Below are 14,906 nucleotides of genomic sequence, written 5' to 3' on the forward strand. Positions count from 1 at the left end.
GAATGTGTTAAAGAAGAATTGCATGGTGTATAAATCTTAAGCCAATGTCGGTCACGCCTGAATGTCTAATTATTCCAGAATAGTTTATTAAAAAGCACTGTTGGCTGCCTGCTTGTGACAACATCCAGCCTGAAGTCGTCTGCGCCTGTTGGAGTAGTAAAAAAAAAAAAAAAAAGGTGTTTGTGATCTCACCTGGGAAATCATAGAGTTACAGAGGGTTGAGCGCTTGGATTTGACATCTGTTATTATGTTGGTGCTATTATGCAGCTGAGCCACTGATGCAGTGCGACAACATCATTTGTTCAGCTTAGCCTTGAACGTGTCAATTGAGAGCAGCACAAGAGTTGAGAGAGAGACTCGAGAGTTGCCAGTAGAGGGCAACACTTACTTATATGGAAGTTCCACTAATAGAAATGGATATGCATATCATTGAAAAGGCTACACAAAAATCACACAACACATGATAGGCCAGTCAGCACAGTATAGTGGGTCGGATACTAATTGGCTCACAGCTGAGGTTCTGGGTTCAAATCTCAACTGCAGCCTTTCTGTGTGGAGTTTACCTGTTGCCAGCTTCCTCCCAAATTCCACAAACATCCATGGTTGGTTTATTGAAGACTTCTAAATTAACCATAGTGGTGAATGTGAGTTTTTCTCTCCCTCAAGAACCATATGAGCCTGATTTGGACTGTTTATCACCTGTTTTTATTTGTTATCTCATTCACTCCCAGCCATTTTCACAGAAGAAATCCCATTCGCTCCCGGCTGTTTTACAGAATTTTGACTGATTTTGCATGGCCCACAGAATATTGTGTTCAATTGCTATAAAAGCATGGAACCTATCAAAAGAAAGATTCAAGTCTCTTCTTTCATCAGGAAAAAAAAGGATGTTTCTATCTGTTTCCGTTTTGCAGCAATTAGCATTAGAAGAGAACTAAGTTTCATCAGTTTTCACAAATCTATTTAAAATTGAAAGTAATTTAGCTTTTTTTTCTACATGGCCCTGGTTGATCTCCTTTGCTCTGCTGCCACCTGCTGGCCGTTTTTGTAATAACTACCATTTCTGCAACCGTTCTTTGCAGCTGAGAGGCTGCATCAAAGCTTTCTGTATTCTCTAGCATAAAACAAAAAAAACATATAAATACGTCTTTGGGGCACTTAAAACATAAAAAAAAACATATTTACACGTTATTGGGAGTAAATGAGTTATAGTGGATATAGTATGGCTGTATGTAATATTTTTAACGTGAACATCATGCAAATCAACTTGCGATTGTAATTGGTTAGCTACTAGGATCCAATCATGAACCAGAAGTGTTGACATCATCCAAATTATGTGTTTTTATTGGTTTAGGCACATAATATATGTCATGTCCACTGCAATCATCTATGAGTCTGAAGGGGATATTATTATCAACAGTGATGAGACATTGTGATTTCCTAGGAATGTTGCAGAAGTGATGTTGAAAATGACATTTCAATTCACTTTTATTGGAGAAATATGATTTAATTCCAGTGACTGCAAGTAGTAGGACCAAATTCTACACTCGGAGGAAACTCGATTGTAAACGACCCTTTTCAATCAAAACTATGACTCACTTTAATTGGTTTCTCCACTCTTAATATTCATTCATACAAAGAACATTTTGAAGCTCAGTATAAAAAACTTCTGAAATGACAACTTTAATGAGCAAAAAGGGAAAAATAAATTGCCTGGATAGTACAAGTGATTCAATCTTCCACCCATAACTTAAGTTCCCTTAAAACTGGATGAATCTACATTCATGCCAAACATCTGCCGCCCCACGGAGTAATCTGATGCATAAATCCCTTTCTCACTTCTCGGTACCGTTTCCCCAGCTTAAGGGAAAGTATTCCAAATCAATATTTCATCTCAATTTCACACCTGGTGCGCCAATCTCGTAATACGGAGACGGCGGCATCGCCGCCGCGGTGGTGGCACACATAGAATCAGACAAGAGTGGTAAATATAGCGTCTGCGGTTGACTACAATCCGGGACCTCATCTGAGACAGTTATCAGCCTCTCTCGGCTGCCAGGCACCCACTCGCTTTTAGTCTATTGCTCCATATCTGTCGTTTTTTTTATTTTCCCCCCCCCACCACCAAATTCCTTCCCTTTCCAATCGGATTCGCTGTGCACGATGTGCCTTTTGATATTCCCTGCAGTATTCCGGGCCATTCCAATCTGTCGGTGATGTCTCTTGACTACCTGCTCAGAAAAAGAGTGTGAATTTAATATGTTTTGTTCATGACCATGTTGGACTTGAAGCACTCCTTTGAAATAATAACAAAAGGGATGGGTGACTTAAATGATGGCGGGGTCCACAATTTTTCATTAATGCTACCCATATAGGGCCACACACTTCCCATGCCTTCTTCAATATGGACAAATGCGCAAAATATGTGCCCATAATGTCTTTCATTTTTGATAATGCATTTCTCAATGAATGTATAAAAGATCCAGCCATCAACAACAACACCCCCCCCCAAAAAAAAAACACACAAAAAAAAAACATACTGTGATAACCCCCAGTGCAAAGTGCTCTCGTTCATTTAAAAAAAAAATACATTAATTAATTAAATAAATAATCATAATATCAAATTTTGTGCATTCCCCCCTCCCACAAAACTCAACTCACTCAAAATGTTATTATTGAAGTATTATGTTTGTCCTCTAATATGATTTACGTGTCATCATTTAAATCTGACATCCCTGCACCAATAAAGTACGGTATCATTTTTTAATATTTAGAACAAAAGGTGTACTGTTTTTCGAATATTTTCCTATTTTTAGCCAGTGTAATAAAACGAAGGTAAATTGTATTTCAGAAATTAAGTTGAAAATGTAAATATATATATATAAAAAAAATCTATCTTTCTTTGGTTGTTAAATGTTAACTTTAACATCATATTATAACCTACCTTGGAAAAAAAAAAAAGATTCTCCCAAGATTGCAACTTTTTTTTTTTTTATGTGAATTTATCATAAGTTGTCAAAATAGACAACTTTTTAATTCCTATGGCATTGAGATGAGTTATTATTTGGCATCAGGAATATGAGGGGGACCTTTGGAAATATGACTTTATTGTCATTACATTACTAAAGAAAATATTATGAATTTGTTGTGTTTTGCTGGGCACAATATAAAACGGTAACAAACACTAAATTGTGTCCTTCGATGTTCTTGACTTATGTTGATCTAAGTCATAAACACTCAAGAAGGCAATGTTACAGAATAAAAATAGAGCAATACAGCTTTAAAATCAAACTGAAATTATTGCCTAAAAGTGCTAGTTTGGTAAAAAAAAAAAATTGTCCCACTGTAACAAAGTGACTTAAGAGGGCGACCATCCAGAATTTAAAGCAGCCAATAGTAAAATGATGAGGCACTTTAATCACATAATGGCTTCCACACTCTTCAGGATTATAATTCCTTATGTCGGGCTCGTATGCAACAAGCACGCAGTGTGCATTTCAATTATGGAGAACGAGGACAATTGCTTCTGTCAATCTGCTCTTGACCCAGTGAGTTATACCGCTACAGTCGAGGGCATGAGAATGGGAATATTCTTTATGTTTTGAGGGTTTCATTTGCATATAGGCATGCACCATTCTGTCGACACTGCAAATTTAAGCTATCTAACCATGAAGTCTTATTGATCTTGTTATGAGAAGTATTTACTATACAAGAGCAGAATTTCTAAGATTATTAATCTTGTTTTAAGATTATTTGTCTTTTATTTCTTACTTAGTTTGTAAATCCCAAAATTAGTTAATTTTCACGCATAATAAGCTAAAATGCTCTAAGAGTCCATGTTCACTAAAAAAATAATAAAAAATCAGACATCTAACCTAGACTTCAATGCTTATATCAAAACATAGTTTCCTTTGTCTTGTTTTTCCAAGATTATTAATCTTGTTTTAAGATTATTTGTCTCATTTCTCACTTAGTTTGTAAAGCTTAAAATTGGTTATTTTTTATGCACAATAAGCTAAAACAACCTGACAACATACTGTTGCATTTGATTGTAAGAATAAGTGCATACAGCTTATTTTAAGATTTAATTTCCTTGATTTGTTACTTAGAATAAGTGTTTTAAGCTCATTTTAACTCTTTGACTGCCAAATACGTTTAATAATGATTAGTAAAATTCCGATGAATGGAATGCGATCTTTCATTTCATAGCCACATTGTATATGTAGTAGAGGCAAACAATTTTCTTTTTGCCTTGAAAGATGAGTTAAAATGCTCAAAAGCGGCTGGCACTGTGGATTTTTTTGTTTTGTTTTTATAATGTGTGGTAGTTTAAGATTAATATAGAGCTACACATTTTTCTTATTTCAAGAAATCTAAGTAAGTAAAATTATCTTACTGCACTGGCAGATAATTTCACTTGTTTCTAGTAAATTTGACACTAAGAACAATTGTATTTGATCTCATATTAACTCATTCACTCACACATATTTTCATGTTCTATTGCTCTAAAAACATGGAACCTACCAAAATAAAGATTAAAGTCTCTTCTTTCATCAGAAAAAAATATATTTGTATCTGTTTTTACATTTTGCAGCAATTAGCATTAGAATTAGCAAAGTTTCATCATTATTCACAAATCTGTTGAAAATACTGGGAAAAAGAGCTTGTTGCAACATGGCCCTGGCTGATGTCTTATACTTTGCTGCCACCTGCTGGCCATTTCTTTCTTTCTTTTTTTTTTTTTTTTGTATAACTACCATTGCTTTACGCGACCTCTTCAGGTCAGAAACTGCATCAAAACCTTCATAATGCTCTAGCATACAAAAACCTAAAAAAAAACAAAAAAACAAAAAAAAACATATAAATACGTTTTTGGGAGTGAATGAGTTAAGCAGACGTGTTTTTGCAGTGTATGATCACATTTACATGCGAAGTTCCTCGTAGCTTTATCAATTACAGTATTCTGCATCAAGACCAACTGATTTATACGGTTGATCCGGCACACTGAAGTGAGTCCTTCAGCCTTGGACTAAAAACCAAAAATCCCCGGGATAAGCCCTGCATTCTTTCTTTTCATCAGTAGAAGCTGTAAGATGACAGACAAATTGCAGACTGCAGCATGTGGAACAACTACCCCAGGAACAAAGCGACATGGGGAAAACAGTACCTTTGACTGGAACTAGATTAAAGGGAACTCAAGAAAATGAATGAAACAGAAAAGAGTGGCCAAACATAGAGAAGTTACTCAAGTATTTTCTATCAGGTGGGAAATTGTACAAAACGAAACATTTCTGTATTGTGATGATAGTCTGTCATGCTTGGCTCAAATGCGATGAGGCTGGAAATGAAAGCCTCGGAGTAAAGAAAGCGACTGTGACGAATGTGATATAATGACAGCCGAAATGAATGAAAATGGGATGTAATGACTTAATCAAGTCCATTTGAGAAGTCCCTCGGATAGCGCTAAACTCAAAGGATGGAGTGGGCTTCATTATTTGTTGCCCATTATCGCTAATACATTTGATAACATTCATTTCATGGGCAATGCTGTTAATACGGAGTCGAGTGGACTGTGGACGAAAGACGGACTACATCCTAGATTGGCACCTTTTGTTCATAAGGCACCTTTAAAAAGCCCTTGCCATAATGGAGGATAAGAAGACTGCACCTGTAAAAATATTACCTCCTTAATGTCAAAACCAGAATCATTTGCCCTCCACGTTGAAGAGAACATTGTCTTGCAACACTCGTTAAATTATGTTCAAGCTCAAATGACCGATAAAATATCCCCCGCAAATGTCATTACTGACCTCCTCTGGCATCTCTTGTAGGGCCGCCGACCCGTGCCTGATGAAGGAAATCGTGTGGACATTGCGTCCTTTTTTTTGCCTGATGACATCGACGGAAGCGAGCGCGCGAGGTAACCAACCGTCTCATCAGCAGCACGTATTTACAATCTGATGACGCAGCACGAGAAGCAATTTGGAGACCGACTGCAGAGGTCTCCGGGGTCTCCACCGCGCGATCGGGGCCATTGTGATCATCTTCGGCAAGGATTTTTTTTTTTTTTTTTTTTTTAAATTGTAGTTTTAATTTTCATCTCTCCAGCCGCGGATGTTGCATGCTAAAGATGCCTCTTGAGGACTTGCCTGGGATTTAACGTGTTTTTAATGTGTTTTTCTTCAATGCGGTGTGATTTGCTGCGAACAAAAACTCAAAATAGCTAATTCAGCATTATTATAATATTGTTGGAAAGGGCAACTTTTGTTAATATAACATTCTTAGTTCATGTCGAGTGTGTTATTAGTTACCATCTTTGATGATTTAAATCAGGGCTGTCAAACTCACGTTAGCTCAGGGGCCGCATGGAGGAAAATATATTACCAAGTGGGCCGCATCGGTAAAAATAACGGTATATAACTTAAAAACGATTGCCGTCAATTATACGCAGATTTCCCTATTTGTGTGCCAGCCCAAAATTACGGATCTCGACTGTTATCATATTTTTCCAAGAAATAATACAAATGCAAATGTAAAGCGGCAACACTGAGTTCTGGACGTGTTAAATTGACCTGTTTTACATACACGTTCCCAGAATGCATTGCCTGGCGCAGTTAATGACGTTATAAGGACACTAATCCTTGTTATATCGATTTGTGTTACCAGTAATTGAATTTAACACGTTTGTCGGTCTATGATAAAAAAATAAATAAAATAAAATAATAATAATAATAATAATAATAATAATAATAATAAACAAACCGTAACTTTAAATTGTGTGTAAAATAATGACATCCAGGACTTCCAAATTTATTTATTTATTTATTTTTTTAACTTTACAAAATCATCTTGCGGATGATTAAACCCCTTTGCGGGCCTGATCCGGCCCGCGGGCCTTATGTTTGACATATCTGATTTAAATACTCACTACTGTTAATTGACACCTGGGTTAAGTTTGAGTTGAGTTCATTGACCTGTTGGGTGTGAGGTCAAGTGTCTGTTTTGAACTGATGCAATCGGCTTGTAACTAGGTGATGTCATGAATCTTTAATCTCTTATATGGTTAGAAGCCAGTCAGCAGCGAATCAGGAGAAGAATTGTCAATGGTAATGTAGAATTTGTAGATTAGCATGACCCGGATAGCTCAGAATCTCTACAGACCCCAGACCTATGCATGGGGTCAACCAAAAGTGATACTGTGCTACAACCATTGTGGTCACTTTCACGTGAAAATGGCGAATGACATTTGGCTGACGAAGGGGCACTCAATATTTACAGCGCTGCTCCTGCTCGTGATGAATATTCATAAGCCTGTGGCCTGGCGGCAAGACCACAGGATACTTGATCATGTGAAATCATCGTGGATCACACAGCAAGGGGTGTTTTTTGTTTTTGTTGTTTTTTTTTCCCCCGAAAAAAATTATTCCACTCGAGATGTTGCATGATGAATTGTGAGCGGTCTTTGTTTTTCATGGGTTGCGTGGGTTGACTTTAAATAATAATATTTTTCAACTGCATTTGAAAGTAGTTTTTGTTAAAAGTGGCAGGGGCTTCATTTAACCCTCCTGATTTTTTTTGGGGTTTTTTTTACAGGAAGTTATTTAAAATTGAAATCTTACACTGGCCTTATTTTTGTTTTTTGTTTTTTTATATCTTGATTATACATGTATTCATTTTTATTTAATCAGGCAGCAGTTCTGGTTGACCTATGAACATTTTATTTGTACCAAGAAAATCAACATATCAAGAGGGTTAATGTTCTTCTTCTTTTGGTCAACTCCACCAAGTTAAATTAACAAGTTTCTTACAAAACTGCACTGAATAAAATGTTCTTAGTGGAGTTTATTTGGGCTTGACACAGATTAAAATATTTATTGAAATTCACTCCCAGCCATTTTCACAGAAGCAATCCCGTTCGCTCCCGGCTGTTTTACTGAATTTTGACCAATTTTGCAAGGGGCACAGAATATTGTGTTGAATTGCTATAAAGGCCTGGAACCTATCAAAAGAAAGATTAAAGTCTCTTCTTTCATCAGTAAAAAAAAGTATATTTCTATCTGTTTCCGTTTTGCAGCAATTAGCATTAGAAGAGAGCCTAAGTTTCATCATTTTTCACAAATCTATTTAGAATTCCAAATAATTGAGCCTTTTTTCTAGATGGCCCTGGTTGATCTCCTTTGCTCTGCTGCCACCTGCTGGCCGTTTGTGTAATAACTACCATTTCTGCAACCCTTCTTTGCAGTTGAGAGGCTGCATCAAAGCCTTCTGTATGCTCTAGCATAAAAACAAACCCCCCAAAAAACGTATAAATACGTCTTTGGGACACTTAAAAAAGAAAAAGAAAAGGTATTTAAACATTATTGGGAGCAAATGAGTTAAAAGTAGCTTTTCGCTGACCAGTGTTTATAATGTAGAACCTCTTAAATCCTTTTTAGAAAAGAAGTAACACTAAATAAGACTTTTTGTGAAAGAGTTAGCAATAAGTTTGTCTTCTTTTTAGGAATCGGTAACAGTTTGAACAGTGTGAATAATTATGCTGCGAAACATCTTCAATTGGAGGCGTGTTTTTGGTCTAGTCCCAAGATATTGAGTTGCAGGTGAAGGCAAGTGGCAAGTCTGGAGACGGATGACTCCAATTTAAAAACATATCCTGCTGATGATGTGGACTTTTCTTGCTGATCTTTTCACTGGCGCCCAACCAGACCATGCTGCGCGTCGCGGCCTTTGCTGATGCATTGTTATCAGATTGATCTTGTTTGGACGCGTTATAAATATAGCAACAGAGCCACGTTGGGTCGGAGGGGTGAAAAGCTTATTTTGTTCACCTGTTCTCCCTCCCCGTGTCAGGTCCAGGATTCATTGTGTTCGATTTGTTTTGACTTTAGCGCCCCGCCCGATGCCAATAGCATATCTGATTAACCAGTCAGCCGCGTTGGGCTTCATCTGGCCCGGCATTCATCATCTTTGGGAGTGGAGACAGACGCTATTCACGCGCTGAAGAAAAGGAATGATTGCAAATTGCAGAAGAAGCTCCGCGAAAAGCCTTTGAAGACACTGTTTTTTTTTCCCCTCGCCGAGTGCCTCCTCCGGAGCTGTGCACAAGCCCTTCAAAATCACCAACAGAGAAAATCCCTCCCATTCCAAGGGATTGATTGTCGAAGGTCTCGTTTTAAAACCTTCCAAGGAGAATCACTCTAATTGAAAACAAGACAAGAAGTCAGACAAATTGGCGCAGATGAGCACCGTGTCAGCGTGCTCTCATGGGGTGGCTGCACTTTCTTTTGTTGTTAACATTTGGCCCCAGGTGCGGGACAGCCTGATGGAAAATCTCAACTCCACATATTACTGTTCTACAATGGTGTATTCGGGCCATGTAAAAATATGTACTCGGATGTTTGTGTCAATACTTTTCGGTGGGGTTATCAAATACGGTGATAGTAATTGACTTAATCATGATAGTAATAGCAGAGATGAACCATATCACGTTAACTCATTCACTCCCAAAAACGTATTTATACGTTTTTTAATGTCTTTTTATTTTATTTTATTTTTTTTATGCAAGAGCACACAGAAGGCTTTGGTGCAGCTTCTGACATGAAGAGGTGGCTTAAACCAATGGTAGTTACTACAAAAAATGGCCAGCAGGTGGCGGCAGAGTGGGATCAGCCAGGGCTATGTTGCAACAAGCTCTTTTTGATAAGTGTTTTCACCTGGAATGTGAATATCAATGAAACCTCAAATCTGCATTCTAATGCTAATTGCTATAAAACGGAAATAGACACAAATATATATTTTTTTCCTGATGAAAGAAAAGACTAATGTTTCTTTTTGTAGGTTCCATGTTTTGATAGCAATAGAACACAATATTCTGTGGGCCTTGTAAAATCAGTCAAAATACAGTATAACAGCTGGGAGAAAAGGGGGTTGCTTCAGTGAAAATCGCTGGGAGTGAATGTGTTAAACATTCGCAATTTGAAGCGTTGGGTACTCCCAGCGACAAAGACACGTAGACACTTTTGCTACGTGTATTTGCCGTAAGTTTCAGAGGGTTTTTTTTTCCTCACAAATTTGACACTTTATAAAGTGGCAAATTTGCAAGTTTTTTCTTGGAATATTTATGACAAAACAATATTTATATGTGGCCCGAAAATACGCAGTCGTACTATTACTCATACTTACTCTATCTTTTCTTTATTCTGCTTTTTTGGGGGGCCAGAATTCAAAACGCACCGTTTAACGTAACCTCCACTAATGATGTATCAAGGGTGTGCTCTGGCTTGACTTAATTCAGATTTTTTTTTTCTTTTTTTTCCCCCAAATTCACCAACCCCCTTGAGACTGACTTACCGAACCTTTGGGGTTCGATCAAACCCAGGTTAAGAACCACGAGGTTTGACATTTGAAGCGCTTCATCCACAACTTAAAATGCTTTTATTGTCTATATTCTGCGATTGGCTGGCAACCATTTTATGGTGTACCCCGCCTACTGCCCGAAACCAGCTGGGATAGGCTCCAGCACGCCCCGCGACTCTTGTGAGGAACAAGTGGTTAAGAAAATGGATGAATGGATGTATTTATATTGTGTGATTATAGCAAAGTAAGACATATGCTGTGTAAAGTGTCTGTAATTCTTGATACTTAAGGTTTTGTTGAAAGTTAAACCACAGACATTTTGCACCTTTAAACTTAATTTAAATTATGTAGAAGAAAAGTAAAAAGCAGCCAATCAGTGGGGGTCATCATATTATAGATTGGGATCAATCTTCAATAGGTGAGAAATGAAGCACAAGCTTCAGGTCTCAATTCCCGGACGTCTTCCATGATGCGCCAGAAGCTGATTTGAACGTCTCAATGCACCGAGCATCAATGGCCCTTCTGTCCTATGACGCTTTTATTTGCTTTCTCTCCTGGAACACACACAAGGCCATCCATTCAAAGGCAGGCCTTATCCCTCAAGAGCATTCCCCTGAGGTCCCTGGCGAGCTCGCCACTGCCTGACTCGGATTGAAGTGAGAGACTTCAGGCGTTTCCCACTTTTAACTTGATGATGAAAGCTTTACAGAACCATCCGTAGGGGGGCTGGTGCTTGGGTGAAAGGGGGCTAGCATTTCATTCTTGAACCACCCTCCAATAAAAGGAAAACGGGGGGTGCGAACAGCTCCTCAGTTTTGCAAAAGTTTTAAAAGCAAATTTGAAAAAAATGGTTGATGAATCAAGTGCTCGCTGCCTTGCAAACATTCTGATACATCTGATTACATCAATGAACACATTCATTGCCAGACCAGCAAAAAACGCATCATTTGACGTCTTTTTCCGTCAATGGCAATGAATGAGTTAGACATGGTAAAAATCAATGAAGCAATTATAAATTGTTGATATAATGTACAGCAGGGGTGTCCAAACTTTTTCCTCTGAGGGCCACATACAGTAAAATAGAAAGCTGCAAGGGCCACTTTGATTTTTTATTTTATTTTTTTAAGTTAAGTTATTAACACATTCATTGCCAGACCAGCAAAAAAAAACCATTTGACGTCTTTTTCCGTCAATGGCAGTGAATGAGTTAAACAGTTATTTAATGAGGTAATTTAATAAAGGAAGAAAAAACATGCCTTGTCTGTAGTGCTATATTAATTAAATTGGAAACTTCTTAATTTCTGACTTGACACTTTTTTTTTTTTCCAGAAGCACAACACATTTCCTTGATTGATAGACAAATTTGGTGAAGGTCTAGAAAAAGCAGACAAATGACTTTTTTTTTTGTCCTTTTAAAAGAAAATTAAATAAAATGATTAACCTTAATTTGTTTTTCTTTGCATACCATATTCTACTTTGTTGCTTTGGTCATATTTATTTTATTGAATTCTGAAGTGTCAGGCTTTTATGACCTCACCCTATTTACTTCAGTTTGCTTTTAATATTGCACACAAACTAGTGCTGTCAAACGATGAAAAATTTTAATCTGATTAATCACACTTTTTAATCTTGATTAATCACGATTAATCAGCTAAATTACTTGCGTATTCGCCTAATATAAAATAAATACAAAATACCGAAATAGTTTGACATTAACAACACAATTTTATTATCTGAATGTCATTTGCAAACCTGGATTAAATGCATGTACGCAATTGCATGCATGCGTGTATTGCTCAAAATAGAATCATCAATTGGGTGCAATTCAGCAATTATTAACTCATTCACTCCCAACCATTTTCACTTAACTGTTTTCCTGGATTTTGACTGATTTTTCAAGGGCCGCGAAATATTATGTTCAATTGCTATAAAAATATGGAACATACCAAAAGAGAGATTAGTCTCTTCTTTTATCAGGGGAAAAAAAGTATATTCCTATCTGTTTCCGCTGTGCAGCAATTAGCAATAGAACATAGCTAAGTTTCATCGTTTTTCACAATTCTGCTTAGAACTGTGGGGAAATCAGCTTGTTTTAACATGGCCTGATTGATCTCTTATACTCTGCTGCCACTCAACCATTTTCTGCAGTAGAGAGACTGCATCAAAGTCTTCTCTATGCTTTGGCATAAAAAAACAACAACAACAACAAAAACCGTATAAATACCTCTTTGGGACACTTAAAACATTTAAAATATGACGTATTTATACGTTTTTGGGAGCTAATGAGTTAATTAATTAAACACAACTAAGTTTTGTTTTATCTAAAGTCCAGTCGGGGTGTTTTTTAAAGCGAAATTTACCACCGAGCTGGAGTCACCCCGCTCATTTTGGAACAACAGACGTAGGAAATGCCGTGCATCGACCTAATCACTGACCTTCAATGTAACCATCCGCGGTTACGTTCAAGGCTCAAGTGCGGTCGAAAAAAATAGTGCGATTAATCTGCGTTAATATGCGATTAATGCGACATTTTTCTGTGATTAATTAATCTATTAACGTTGTAACTTTGACAGCCCTAACACAAACAAACCCACCTGAACTCTACTTCAAATCACATCTTATAACACGGCCGAGCTTTGTTTAAAAAATAAAATAAAATCTTAGTGAAGTAGAAGTGGTATAAAACCGTTCTGTTGTACTAACTTGTTGAATGTATCAAAAGTGACAGCGTAATTTGTGCCACACAGGACTGAGTCGTGAGGAGGAGGAGAGCTGATGACACCATCAGGCATCCAGAGAAGCGCACACACTTTCACTTTGGTCAGGGACCCTTCGGAAAAGCGCGACGTGCTCTCCGCTTTGCAATCATCGATGCTTTAAAAAAACAAAAACAAAAAATCAAGAAGTCAGGATGTAGACGGCACAGCAATCCCGCCCTCCCCACCGGACAAAACTCTGGTTGTCTCTCTCTTCCTCTCTCTCTCCATCCATCCAGCAGCTGTATGAGCTCCGCTCCTCCATCGGCTGTCGATCCGCCGGCAAGGAGAAGAGCTGCCCGCCGCTTCGCTTCTTCCCGCTGGATGGACCGCCGTCTCAGCTCGGATTTGACTCCCTCCCAATTTTTGACGGTGAGATCATTGCTTTTTTTTGTGACAGCCGATGCGTCTCTCCGTTACAGTGATGGGAAACTTTACATACGAGCCACAAAGATATTGATGAAAATGTGCTCTCATTTACTTCCCCCCAATAAGTTGAGCAAATCTAATTATTTATGCTTCAAAAATTTACATCAGACTTCAACAGGTTGTAAACAGACAAAAGATGAACATTTTATTTATTTTTTTAGAGGTTCTGGTTTCAAATCTCAGTCCTTCCAACTGTATATGGAGTTTGCAATGTTCTCCATTGTGCTTGTAAATAAAAATGTAGGTTCATCCATACATGGGGCAGCATGGTTCGAATGTTTGGCTCACACTCAAGAGGTTCTCACACAAAACTCCAATTGACCATAAATGGTTATTTAGTATATGTGACATGGGTGATAGTAAAAACGACAAAAAATATCGAAAATGACGGACAAAAAGACAACTGTGTTATCAAATAAGAAAGCCGTAGCACATACAATAGATGTAATGATTAGCTCGTCTGTCTCACAGTTGAGATGTTCTGGGTTTGAATCTCAGCTCAGACCACCCTTGCATGTCTCTCCCCGTTTGGCTTTACTTCTGGTACTACGGCTTCCTCCCACATTCCATAAACAAACACGTTAGGTTAATTGAAGCCTCTTAATTCTCCTAAGGTGTGAATGTGACTAGAAGTAGTTGCCTGCAATTGGCTGGCAAACAGTCCAAAGTGAACCCCGCTTCTCTTGCCAAAAGCCAGCTGGGATAGGCTCCAGCTCGCCTGCCACCCTAATGAAGAAAAGTGATATCAGAAATGGATGGAAATCCACGGATGCAAACCTATTGTAAGCATAATGCTCTCCTGAACATGGACAAGCATTTGTATCCTGGATTCTTGTGAATGCATGTTTTCAGATTTTTGTCAGTTCCCTATTTGCCAAAAAAAACAAAAAAAAAAAAAACATGCATTTTTACTGATTTTTATGCTTTGTAAAATCAGAATCAGCTTTATTGGCCATGTAAAACACACAAGCAATCTTTCTTCACAGTCACAACCTGTCCAAGAAACACAAAACTTAACAATAAGTTACCAACAGAGGGAGACAGAACGGGGAACCTGCCGGGTTGCTATGAGCGCCTCGAGTTTCTTACATGAGAAACGATAACATAAGGAAAGCTGTCAGAGGTTGAGGCTCAACTTCTGCTCTTCAAAAGGGGGAGCAGAGCATGAACCTGGAAAAAAAACAAACATTACACACTGCCTCATCATGAACAACAATAACCAAACTCTTGAAAATGTCCCAGTGGTCACGCCAAAACACATCATCTCGTTGCCATGGAGACGGCCTCCTCTGGCCTAATCAGGAACATGACGCACAGGAGAACGGGGGGGAGTGATAAGTGATACCCAAAGATGCTACAAGATGGTAT

At 38.0% G+C, this 14,906-nt stretch overlaps 1 protein-coding gene across 2 annotated transcripts in view; it reads left to right on the plus strand.

Moving 5' to 3' along the window:
• The first annotated feature begins 13,161 nt into the window (after positions 1-13,161).
• LOC144024225 (A-type voltage-gated potassium channel KCND3-like) overlaps positions 13,162-14,906 on the plus strand; it is a 60,775-nt gene continuing 59,030 nt past the window's right edge. For both annotated transcript variants that reach the window (XM_077530386.1, XM_077530387.1), the window contains exon 1: positions 13,162-13,481. The gene's annotated coding sequence lies outside the window, so the exon portion shown is untranslated. The remainder of the gene's footprint in view (positions 13,482-14,906) is intronic.

Source organism: Festucalex cinctus, chromosome 8 (assembly GCF_051991245.1).
Source record: "Festucalex cinctus isolate MCC-2025b chromosome 8, RoL_Fcin_1.0, whole genome shotgun sequence".
In the NCBI taxonomy this organism is placed as follows: domain Eukaryota; kingdom Metazoa; phylum Chordata; class Actinopteri; order Syngnathiformes; family Syngnathidae; genus Festucalex; species Festucalex cinctus.